This window comes from Phyllobates terribilis, unplaced genomic scaffold (genome assembly GCF_046119375.1).
Source record: "Phyllobates terribilis strain yellow unplaced genomic scaffold, ASM4611937v1 Scaffold_1__5_contigs__length_1240528914, whole genome shotgun sequence".
Taxonomy (NCBI): domain Eukaryota; kingdom Metazoa; phylum Chordata; class Amphibia; order Anura; family Dendrobatidae; genus Phyllobates; species Phyllobates terribilis.
The window spans coordinates 520454948-520467379 of record NW_027362761.1 but is presented as its reverse complement, the minus strand read 5'-3'; positions in this window follow the sequence as shown (position 1 = coordinate 520467379).

Below are 12432 nucleotides of genomic sequence, written 5' to 3'. Positions count from 1 at the left end.
CAGGAAAGGTCTTCCTCCGACGAACCTGTTGTACCAGTCTGAGGGGCCTGGCTGAGTTACTGCTGGGTGTCGGCCCTCGGCCCCAGGGTTTTCTCGTTTGAAGGACAATTCTGGGCGGTGTGTCCGGTCTTGCGGCAGCGGTAGCAGGTAGGGTCCTTCTGTGGACGGCGCTGGTCACTGATCCTCGTAGAGGGTGGTGTTGTCCTCCTCCTCCTTCGCATCCAGGGGACATCCTCAGGGCTATCGGCTAACAGAATTTTCCCTTCTTCCTTGGGCTCCGTCCGCAGCTGCAGAGCACTCAGCACATTGGACAGGGTTTTGCTCAACTGGCGCACTTCAGAGCGCAGACTGTCCAGCTCTCTAGGGGACGCTGCTGGAACCTTGGCTTCAGCAGCCACTGGGGAAAAGGTGGGTGTAGCAGGCACTGGGGTAGCCCCACCCTGGGAACATTGGATGGCATTTGTTTCCAGGGGCTGCAGTCCTTTTATAGCCATGTCCTTAAGATTGTCAAAGGTAGCATCTGGATGATCTAAGGACCACCAACGCACAGTCCTGCTCTCCTCTGGAGACCTCAGTCCCCGGACAAACTGTTCCTTCAGCATTTTGTTTTCATTTTCGATGCTGGTCGGACTAACCTGTTTCAGAGCCCGCAGGGCCCCTTGTAGACGCCAGGTGTAGTCCCGAACATTGTCCTCCGGCTGTTGGGAACAGTTGTAGAACCTCATCCGGAGGTCCGCCTCAGTATGATCCTCAAAAACAGTCTGTAGCTTTTTAAAGATTGTGGACACTGACTCCTGGTCTGCGGCCGACAATGTTTCCACTTCACGTTCCGCAGCACCAGTCAGTTGTCCTAATACAACAGCGGCCCTCTGCTTGCCTGTCATAGAGTACATGTCCAAGATACCGCATATCTTCCGTTTGAATCCAGACAGAGTATCTGGTTTGCTGTTGTACTGGGGGAGCCACTTTGCTCCAGGAATGTACGGTAGAGTTATGGGGATGACAGGAGTTACAGGCGCTGCTGGTGGAGCGGCCGCTTCGGCCTGCTCGGCGTCGGGCGCGGGTTGAACATCAGGGCCGTTAACCGGTATTCCGGCGTTGTGCTGTTCCTCGGACATTCTGGCGCCCCCCTAGCGAACCGTGGCCTACCTTCTTTTCTTTTCTTCCGGTAGGCCGCAGCTTCACAGGTGACGGTCGTCTTCAGGACCTTGCGTCGCTTGCGTCCTACGTCAGAGCGTTCAGCGACGCTCCTTCCAGGACCTGGCGCTTCCTGGTTTGACGTCGAGGCGCTGGGCGTGTCCGGGGCTTCGCACGCTTTTGCAGGTATGCCCCTCAGTTTCCCGCGGTTACGCCCTTCTTCTCGCTCAGCGGCCCAACAATGGCGGCAATCTTCACCACTTTTTAACGTACACAGTTTTTAATTAAAGGCGCACAGTACCCGCTGGCAACGGGCATAACACTCCGTCATTGCAGCGGGCACGCGATCCTGTTCGTGACGCCAGGAAAGATGACTCGCCCAGGGGGATGGGGACGACTCGGTACCCGGGCCTTTGCCTGGCCTTGTGGATGTCGCGGTGGTCAGCTCCCGGGCCCGTACCCTGGGGTCAGCTTTTAAAAGGGGATTATTTGTTAACTCTATGAAAGTTCGTGACGCCACCTGTGGTTTCTGGTGAGAATCACCAGCGCTGCGGCAGTCCACTGAGGCCGGTGATAAGGCAGCTCGATGGTATAGCTCCCCACAGGTGGAGCTAGGCCTCAGGGCAGCGTACGGAGAGGGGGATGCAGGACAGGCGAGACCCAGCCGGGTCAGAGCAAGAACGGGGACGGACACGGTAGTCACTTCAGTACCTTTTACTGGTGGTAGTTCAGGCACATCCTGGAGCACAGTAGGGTGAAGGGTGCATATCAGGATTCTCCCCAATGAGCGGGTGTGGGACCTCCTGTTTCTTGCCTCTGTGTAGTAAGTTTCTGACCTGCCTGAAGCTAGGCCTAACTTTATCTCTGTCCTGCACCGGCTGACGTTGTGGTAGGGCCTTCTCTTGGAGTGCACACTCCCAGCTTACGGGGCCTATGTGTCTCCTGGCTCTGTTACGTATCAGCTCTCTGGTGAACCTGGGACCTGTAGTTCTCCAGGGATTCCGGTTATGCCTTACTGGGTCGTAGAGATCCCGGTAAGCTCGGACCCGGTGTCCGGTATATGTTTCGGGGTGAGCTGAGTAAGCTCCTCTTCCCCCACTGCTACTCACTTTCCACTCGCCTTCGACCACGCTCGGACCCTCACTAGGCTACTCACACTAACGGCAGCTTGCCGCTCTTCACCGCTCTTATGGGCGTCGGCACACCTTGGGCTCACTTACTTGAGCTCCTGAGTCTAGACTGGGCTTCAGGATCGCTGGAGGCCTAGCTTGCCTACACAGCAACCCACGTGCTTCTCCGCACACACAGCTTTTCACTCTCTGTGCACTCCAGACTAACTAACTGCCTAGCTCCACCTTCCCTATTTATATCCCTAACGGGCTCCCTCTGCTGGTCTGAGGTGGAAGGTGGAGATGTGTGAATGTTTATGGGGGCCTCTTGTGGAGGATTCCATTAATGCACCCTTCTAGGATCTGTGGTACCAAGCGCAGCTGGGCGCCACAGATGATTTAGAGGAAGTTGAATTACCTGCTTTCCACCAAAGCGGAGTGGTCCATGGTAAACACGTCAACAGAAGACGTCAGGGAAGGATGCTGAATCCTCTACCCCACCACAGTTGGATGGAGACCCAGGACAGTGACCCGGTTGTCAGCCTTATCAAAAGACTGATCACCCAGGAAGGTTCTCACCTGGAGAAGGATGCTCATTCACAAGCCAAGCAACTGTGGAATGAAAGAAGCCGGCTGTTCATCTACAGAGAGAAGCTGTGCAGAAGATATGTCAACCCCAAGACCCATGAAATGGTGTGGCAGATTGTTGTACCCAGGACGGATATCCAGATGGTGTTGGAAGCCTACCACGATCAAGCAGGTCACTTTGGCTGGAAGAAGTTGAAAACCCTGCTGAAGGATCGGTTCTACTGGGTTGGAATGCGGAGCTCCATAGAGAGGTGGTGCCAGAATTGTGGGCCCTGTAGCCTCAGAAGAAAAGACTACAGCAGCCAGAAAGCACCCTTGCAGTCCATCAAGACAACCCAGCCCCTGGAGATCGACGCTCTGGATCACGTCAAAGTGTCACCCAGCAGGTCAGGCTATTCCTATGCACTGACCATGGTGGATCATTATTCCCGGTTCCTGGTGGTAGCCCCTGTCAAGGATCTGACAGCAGAAACTGCAGCAAGAACGTTCCAAGCATACTTCTGCAGGCCCCATGGATACCCAGACAAAGTGCTGACGGATCAATTCTGTCATCTGTACAGATGCAAAAAGATCCGGACTACGCCGTATCACCCTCAGACCAATGGTTTGTGTGAGAAAATTAACAACATCGTCATAGACCTGCTGAAAACCTTACCCTTGGAAGAAAGGAACCAGTGGCCAGACAAACTACCTCACCTGGTAGATCTGTACAATCACATACCTGTGAGTTCTACTAATTGTACCCAAGCGTACCTCATGAGAGCAAGACCCGGAAAGTTGCCCATGGACCTGGAACTCGGAGTGGTAGAACCAGAAGCAGATAAGTCCACTGAAGACAGGGATACGAATCGGCAAGAGCAGTACAGGAGAGTACAGGCCTGTGTCGAAGATGGTCTGAACAGAGTAAGGGAAAGACAGGAAGAGCAGTACAATAAACATGCACCAGCAGAACCCTTGGCACCTGGAGACATAGTGCTAAAGCGGAAGAGAAGAAGTCACAAGCTCGATGACCAGTGGGAAAGAGAGCCCTACACAGTGTTGAACTCCAAATTTGACAACAGTAAAACCTGCCTGATTAGCAAAGATGGAGGTAAAACAACTGCAACAGTCTCTAGAGACCACCTGAAAGTGTGCCCAAGTCTACTGAAGACAACGGAAGAAGAAGTACCTCCTATAGCACAGGAAGAACCCAAGGAAGACGTGCTTCACACAGTTCTAGGAGATTTCCCAGCGGACTGGCCTCAACTTCATGGAGCAGTGATTATACCCATAATACACTTCTATCAGCCACAAGAAGAACCTGTGAGCGCTCTAGAAGAACCTGCTCAGGAACAGGAAGAGTCCCCAGTAAGAGGAGGATCACCCGTTGAGAGAGAGCCTGAAGGCCCAGTGGACAGTGTACTTGCCAGTCCCATAGAGAGATTAAGGCAGTTCTATAATCTACCAGCACGTACACCTGCTAGATTAACAGAAAGGGTACACACAGACACTAGTGACACCACAGTGCTACGAAGGTCCAGACGCAGCACACAAGGACAAATCCCTGCCCGGTTTAGGGAATAAGCATGAAGTGCCTAAAGTGTAAATAGTTACCCAGTTGGGTATTGCCTATTATTTATTGTATAAACTGTCAATAATATGTGTGCATTTAGTTACCCGTCAGGGGACAAAGACTTGTAGGCTGAGGACTGTGAGCAGCCAAAAACTGTCCTTGCAAATAGTTGCACTCATCAAAAGTGCCCCCTTATAAGACCACAGAACAAAAACCCGTTTGGCGTGGCCGAAGATGTGGTCCAGCACCTGGATTACCTATGCCCTGTAAGCACGCCCAGGGCCTACGTTGAGGGTTTTCAGGCGGGTCCCTCATGTTACTCTGTTACATTTTCATCGGTGGAATGGACACCTGGTTACGGGACATACTGTAACTTAATTATTATTATTGTTGTTAACCTGTTTAAAAAATGCTTCAGTCCAGGAGTACTGAATTGTACTAGGGGGGAATGTGACATCCTGCTGTTCACAGGTACCACAGGACCCAGGGTGCATGGATGGACTTCTCCACAAGAGACCCTCACTACATACAAACACCTCCACCCTTTCACCTCATACCACCAGAGGGAGCCCGTTAGGGATATATATATGGAGGGTGGAGCCAGGAAGTCAGTCAGTCAGACAGAGTCAGAGAGTCTGAGAGCGTGCTGACGCTGAGAGCAGCGAAGACGCAGCATGTCTGCTGCTGAGTTCTGAGGGCCCCGAGTGTGGCAGACGGCAAGGAGGAGAGGAGAGAGGAGTTGAAAGGGGCAGAGGAGCATCCTAGGCTCACCCTGAAGATACAAACCAGACACCGGGTCCGCGCCTACAGGGTCCTTTATACCCAGTAGGGACCACCGGCATTCCAGGAGGACTACAAGTCCCTGGCAGACCTGAAGCTAGACCCATTACAGGACCAGGAACCACGAAGGTCCCGGCGACCAGGGATAGTGGTTGCCAGCAGAAGGTCCCACTACCAAGCGACAGGTGAAGGAACAGCACAACACATAAGCTAGGCCCAGTTGCAGACTGGCCAGGAGCATACAGAGAGGCAGACACGGACCAGGAGGCCTTATACCCGCTCACTGGGGAGAAGTCCTGAAGTGCTCCTATTCTACTGAGTACCCTAGACCGTACCTAACATAGGCACCAGTAAAGGTATTGAAGCTAATCCCCTGTCTCTGTCAGTTACTCCTGCTGCGCCATCCCGCCTGCACTACAAGCCCCAGCATCACCACCCACCATCAAACTCCACACTGCCCCGGGGGCCCGCTCTGCCTGTGGGGAGCAGAAACATCCCAGCTGCCATCCCTTCACCCCCAGGAGGTCTGCAGCAGCGCTAGTAATCCTTACCAGATACCACAGGTGGCGTCACGGACTCTATAAATCCCATAGAAATAATCCCCCCCTTTTATTGACCGCCCTGGGTCACGGACCGGGCCAGCCACTGTGAAATATTCCCCCGGCATCTACCGGCCCGGCACCGGGTTCCCCACGGCCCAGGGGGCGCGTCAGGAACAGCATGGGGAAGACCCCTGGAAGCATCTCTGACACCCAGGTCACTGCCTAAAAGTGTGCCCATCAGAAGTGATCCTTGCCACATCAGAAGATGCAGACTTGCAACTATCCCCGTGCAAGTTCTTGTCCCAGGGCAGTGTTCAATTATACCTCCCCCATTCCTTGCAATGCAAATGTGGCACCCAAAGGGTCTGGTTGCCACAGTGGTATTGCTTCCCTCAAAAGAGGTAATGCCATGTCTGGAGGCAAGCAGGGGTTTCCTGGTCAGGAACACAATACATGCAACACTTCCTGGCTTCAGACCAGCAAGGGGAGGAACCTCCCCTTGGCAACTGGATCTGGAGGCGGGGTTAGTTCAGTCTAGAGTGAGGAGTTGAGTTTAGGACACTGAAGAGAGAGGAGCTAGGGACTGGAGCTGGAGATAGATCGTCCTAGCTGGAGCTACACAAGAACCGGACACCGGAGTCCGAGGCTGTGTGGGATTTCAGGCCCAGCAGCAGATACCGTAGGGCAGGAGATTGCAGGTCTCCTGGCCCCATCAGACGCCCGGAGGCTCAGCAGCACCGAGGGACCAGTACCTCCAAGGAGGAGCGAGGCATCCACAAGGCCCGAGCTGCCAGCCATACGGGTGAGCACAGTACGTTACACTCAGGGACGTGGGCTACAACACAGCTAAAAGCAGAATAGCCAAAGAGAATAGTGAGCACGGCAGGCCTACAACTCCACCTGGCCAGGAGGACTCTATGCTTGCTCCCAGACTGACCGGACTCTTATCTCTAGCCAGTACTCCAGTCCAGGCCTGTCTAATTGCCACCAGTAAAAACCCTGGGACTGCACTATACAGACTCTGTGGTTATTTCTGCACCACGACACTCTGCACAACCACCATCATCCACACACATTGCCCTGAAGCTACACTCTTCCTGTGGGGAGTTATACCACCTTTGCTGCCAACCCATCAGCTTCAGAGGACTGTTCCGCAGCGGCGGCCTCATTAGCCGCACTCCACAGGTGGCGTAGTCGGACATTATAAACCTATACATAAACTACCCTTGGATTGACCACCTGGGTCACGGACCGGGTCTCCGCCACGGTGACTACAACCCCCAGCATCTACAAGCCCGGCTCCGGGTACCCCACGGCCCAGGGGCCGCGTCAACTTTGGCGTAGTCGGCAGGATTACGTGCCCGTTAGCACCGGGTACTGTGCGCCTTCACGAACTGTGTCGCATATCGTGGTGAAGTTTTCCCGCCAATTACCGCTGTTTCCCGCCATTGCCCGCCATTTCCGGGTCGCCGCGCGGGAAGAAGAGGGGCGTAACCGCTGGAAGCGTGCGAATCCCAAGCCCCGCCTCACGCACTGACGCCACGCCAGGTCCTGGAAGGAGCCTCAGCAAGCGCTGACGTCAGAAGCAACGCCAGGTCCTCAAAGGAGACCATCGCCTGCGGAACTGCGGCCTACGGAAACAAAGTGAAAGAAGGTAGGCCACGGTTCTCATGGTAATGCCATTCTCCATGCCATTTATACCGGGGGCGGCATGGTTGCCCCAGTACTCAGGAGAGTCACACACCCTGAGTGACTTTAAAGAAAGACTGAGCAGCTTATTTAAAGTGTATCCCCTTTCCGAGGAGCAGAAAGTGAGCATCCTCATAGGTCAGTTAATTGGTGCAGCCCAGAGAGAAGTGAAGTACTGGTCAGCCAGAGACAAAGGGACTGTGAAAGAGATACTGGCCCGCCTAAAGGACACCTTTGACACCCGTACTACAGCTGAGATAAAAATGAAGTTTTATGGGTGCAAACAACGGGCGCAGGACAGTGTACGGGACTATGCTTTAAACCTGCAGGAGGCGCTGAGGGCCATAAAACAGGTAGACCCCGACAGTGTGCATGATGAGAACAGACTGTTAACTGAGCAGTTCATTGAGGGGCTCCTGTCCAGCGCTCACCGGACACAGCTGCGCATAATGGCTCTGCAAAACCCCGATATGAACTTTGCACAATTTAAAGACAGAGCCATCCGGGTGCTGCGAGAGTCAACACCAGGTGGCGCTACATCTCACCGGCGCCCAACTATCACCTAACACCAGGAAGTGGCACCCTTTTCCCCAGAGCCTGTGGGGGCTGATGCACAGACTCTGGACAATGATCCGTCAATAGACCTGCACCTTCAGGTCCAAGAGCTGACTAAAAGTGTAGCTGCACTAACCAAAACTGTGCAGTCCTTGCAGGTGTCCCCCAAAGGGAAGATCCAGCTGGCTTCCAGTCCGGATGACGTCCCGTGGCGACAACAGAGGAGGATTCCACCAACCAGAGGGAGGAACAGTGACCGCTATGATCAGGACGGACAACCCATCTGCCGCCGCTGTCACAAGCCAGGACATTATGCAAGGTACTGTAATTTAAACGAGCAAAACCTGGGGCAGAGGGCCAACCCCCAGGCGTAAGACCACCAGGCCCACACAGCTGGCGAGACAAGTACGTGGGAGGACGGCCGGTCCTACCTGTCATGCTTGATGGCATCCCGATGAGCGCGTTGCTGGACACTGGATCCCAGGTGACCACAATCCCCTACATTCTCTACCAACGCTACTGGACTGATTCGGACATTACCCGCCGTCCAGATGAACATTTAAGCATTTATGCCAGCAATGGTCAGCCTGTACCTCAAGTGGGGTATAAAGAAGTGACCATAAAGGTTGGCAAAGTGGAATTGCCGGCGCAAGGAATGATAATTGTTGACATTGATCGCCGAGAAAGTCATCCCATGATAGCCTTAGGCACTAATGTCATTGAAAATTGTCTTGCAGAAATTATTGTCTTGTTACAGCAGGTTGCGGAGACCGCCAGTTCCAGTCAGCAGTGGGTTCTGCAGAGAGAAATCAGAGCCATGATGAGAAGACTACAGGTAGAACTGTCTGGTGGTGAAATTGACAGTGTCAGGATGAGTGACCCGTTCCCCATTGCCATGCCCCCAAGAAATGAAATGTTGATATGGTGCCGGGCAGCAATCAGTCTCAGGGGTAGAGATTACCAGGCCCTGGTAGAGCCCGTCTACTCTGACAGTAGGCCCACCATCTTGACAGCCAGGGGGGTGGTTGATGTCCGCCATGGGAGAGTGCCAGTCCGCATCCTAAATATTGGGGAGAAAGAAGTTCATTTGCCCCAGTATGCTACCCTTGGCAAATTATTCACCGTCAGCAGCAATTCTATAAAAACAGTGGAACCCTTACCTCCATCCAAACCGGCGGAGGATAATGGCTCCAAGGGACAGATGGAGGACTGGTGTCAGAAGCTACACGTGGGCACTGACTCCACCCCTCAGCACCAAAAGCATGGAGTATACCAGGGGGTCCAGGAGTATGAAAGGGTCTTCAGCAAACACCCACTCGACTTCGGGCAGGTGAAAGGGGTTCAACACCATATCCCCACGGGAGACCATCCACCCATTAAAGAAAGGTACCGGCCTGTACCACCAGCACACTACCAAAATGCCAAAGGGATGTTATGAGAGATGAAGGAGGCTGGGGTGATAAGAGACAGTTGTAGTCCCTGGGCAGCTCCATTAGTCCTCGTAAGGAAAAAGGATGGCACAATGAGAATGTGTGTAGACTACAGGCAAATCAACCGCATTACACATAAAGATGCATACCCATTACCCAGGATTGAGGAGTCACTAGCTGCATTAAGATCTGCTAATTATTTCTCTACTTTAGATCTCACTAGTGGGTATTGGCAGGTTCCTGTAGCAGAGGTGGATAAAGAAGAGACCGCATTCACAACGCCGATGGGCCTCAGCGAGTTCAACTGCATGCCATTCGGGCTCTGCAACGCCCCAGGAACATTCCAGCGGTTGATGGAGTGCTGTCTAGGACATAAGAACTTCGAGACAGTCCTGCTGTACCTGGATGACGTCATAGTATACTCCAAGTCCTATGAAGATCACCTGAAGCACCTGGCAGAGGTGTTTGAAGCCCTAGCTGGTTTTGGCCTGAAGGTGAAGCCGTCAAAATGCCACCTGTTGAAGCCCAAGGTACAGTACCTAGGTCATGTGGTAAGCACTGAAGGTGTAGCACCAGACCCTGACAAGGTCACAGTAATCAAGGACTGGCCAAGACCCTCCACTATCAAGGAAGTGCGGCAGTTCCTCGGGTTGGTGGGCTACTACCGAAGATTTATCCAAGGCTTCACCAAGCTGGCGGCATCCATGCAGGACCTTCTAGTAGGCCAGTCCAGGAAGGCCAAAAACCCGAAGCCTCCATTCAAATGGGATAAGCCGGAAGACGAATCCTTCAGCAGGCTGAAGATGGCTCTCACAGGAGACGAGATCCTGGCCTACCCTGACTATGGCAAACCCTTCATACTCCATACAGACGCAAGTAACGTGGGGCTAGGAGCGGTGCTGTCCCAGATACAGCAAGGCAGAGAAAGAGTGATTGACTATGCCAGCAGGAAGCTCCGGCCCACAGAAAGGAATCCCGAAAACTACAGTTCCTTCAAGTTGGAGTTCCTCGCCGTAGTCTGGGCTGTGACAGAACGCTTCAAGCATTATCTTGCCTCCTACAAATTCACCGTCTTCACGGATAATAACCCTCTGACGCACCTGGACACTGCGAAACTTGGTGCCCTGGAACAAAGATGGATGGCCCGACTGTCTAATTATGAGTTCACCATCAAGTACCGGGCTGGGCGCAAGAATGCCAACGCCGATGCGCTGTCCAGGATGCCTAACTTGTCAGATGGGGGAGTAGACCCGGTAGAGCTGGAGGAGATAGAGATCCCCGCTTTCCACCGTCATGGAGTAACCCAGTGCTCCCATTGTGTGAAGAACAGGTGCTACGCCAACAGAGAGACCACGTTCAATCCATTGCCCCACCATGGATGGGCAGAGACACAAGATAGTGACCTGGCTGTCCTCCTAGTCAAGGAGTTGCTGACACGAGCTGACTCATACCCTGATCCAGATGCTCCGGAGGAGACCAAACAGCTGTGGAAGGAGAAGGGCAAGCTATTCAACTATGAAGGGAAGCTGTGTTGAAGAGCCATCAACTCCCGGACACATGAACTGGTCTGGCAGGTGGCAGTCCCGAGGCGGGATGCGTCAATGGTCTTGGAAGCGTACCACGAAGGAGCAGGACACTTTGGCTGGAAGAAGTTGGAAGTCCTGCTACGTAAATGGTTCTACTGGGCTGGCATGAGGAAACCAATCGAGAGGTGGTGTCGAGAATGCGGACCATGCAACCTGAGAAGAAAAGACCGTGACAGCCAGAAGGCTCCCCTGCAGCCCATCATCACCAAACAGCCACTTGAACTGGTAGCTTTGGACCACGTGAAGCTAGCCCCAAGCAGGTCAGTCTATGTCTATGCTCTCACCAACATAGACCACTACTCCCGGTTCCTGGTAGTAGTGCCAGTAAAGGACCAGACGGCTCAGACAGCAGCCAAAGCTTTCCAGCAGCACTTTTGCCGCCCGCACGGTTACCATGACCGTGTGCTTACTGACCAAGATCGAGCTTTCGAAGCGGAGGTGTTCCAGGAATTCTGCAACCTGTACGGCTGCAAGAAAATCAGGACAACTCCGTACCACCCCCAAACCAATGGGTTGTGCGAGAAGATGAACCAGGTGGTGATAGACCTGTTGAAGACGTTGCCCCTGGAAGAACGTAGTCTGTGGCCAGAAAAGTTGCCAGATCTGGTGGACCTATACAACCATATCCCAGTGAATTCCACCAACTGCACACCTGCTTACCTGATGAGAGCAAGACCTGGTAAGCTGCCCATCGACCTGGACATGGGAGTCCTAACACCAGAGACGGCCTCACCAGATGCAGATTGGGACACTGAGCGACAACAACAATACCGCAAAGTGCAAGAGAGTGTTGAAAGAAGTCTGTCCCAAGCAAGACAAAAACAAGAGAAGACTTACAATCAACATGCACCTGCTGTTCCCCTGTCACCTGGAGAGCAAGTCCTTAAGAGGAAGAGGCGACTCCACAAGTTGGATGACCAGTGGGAGGTAGAGCCGTACACCATCCTACCCTCGAGTCATGATAACACAAAAGTGTGCCTCATTAGTAAGGATGGAGGAGAAACATCAGCAACAGTTTAGAGAGACCACTTGAAGAAATGTCCCGAACAACTGCAATACCCTAAAGAAGACCAAGATAGCCCTCAACCCACAGAGGAAGTGGAAGAAATGGTCAAAACGGTACTCGGAGAATTTCCCCGGTCGTGGACACAAGTGAATAATGCAATTGTTGTGCCAGTCCTCACCTTTCTCCAACCAGCCCCTCAGGAAGCTGCAGAAGTCCCAGAAGAGTTGGAAGAACAATTGGCCCCGGAGGCAGAAGTTTCATCGACAGCAGACCAGGAGAATCTACCCTCTGCTAATAGTGAACCTGTCGTACCCACGGTGAGCCAAAGAATCCGTAGGAAGTTGCCCAACCTACCAGTGTCACCTCAAAATACTAGTGATGCAGTTCACACTGAACCCACCACACCAGGGGTAGACACAAGGGACCAGGGTAGAGCACTGACAGATAGTGTACTCCGT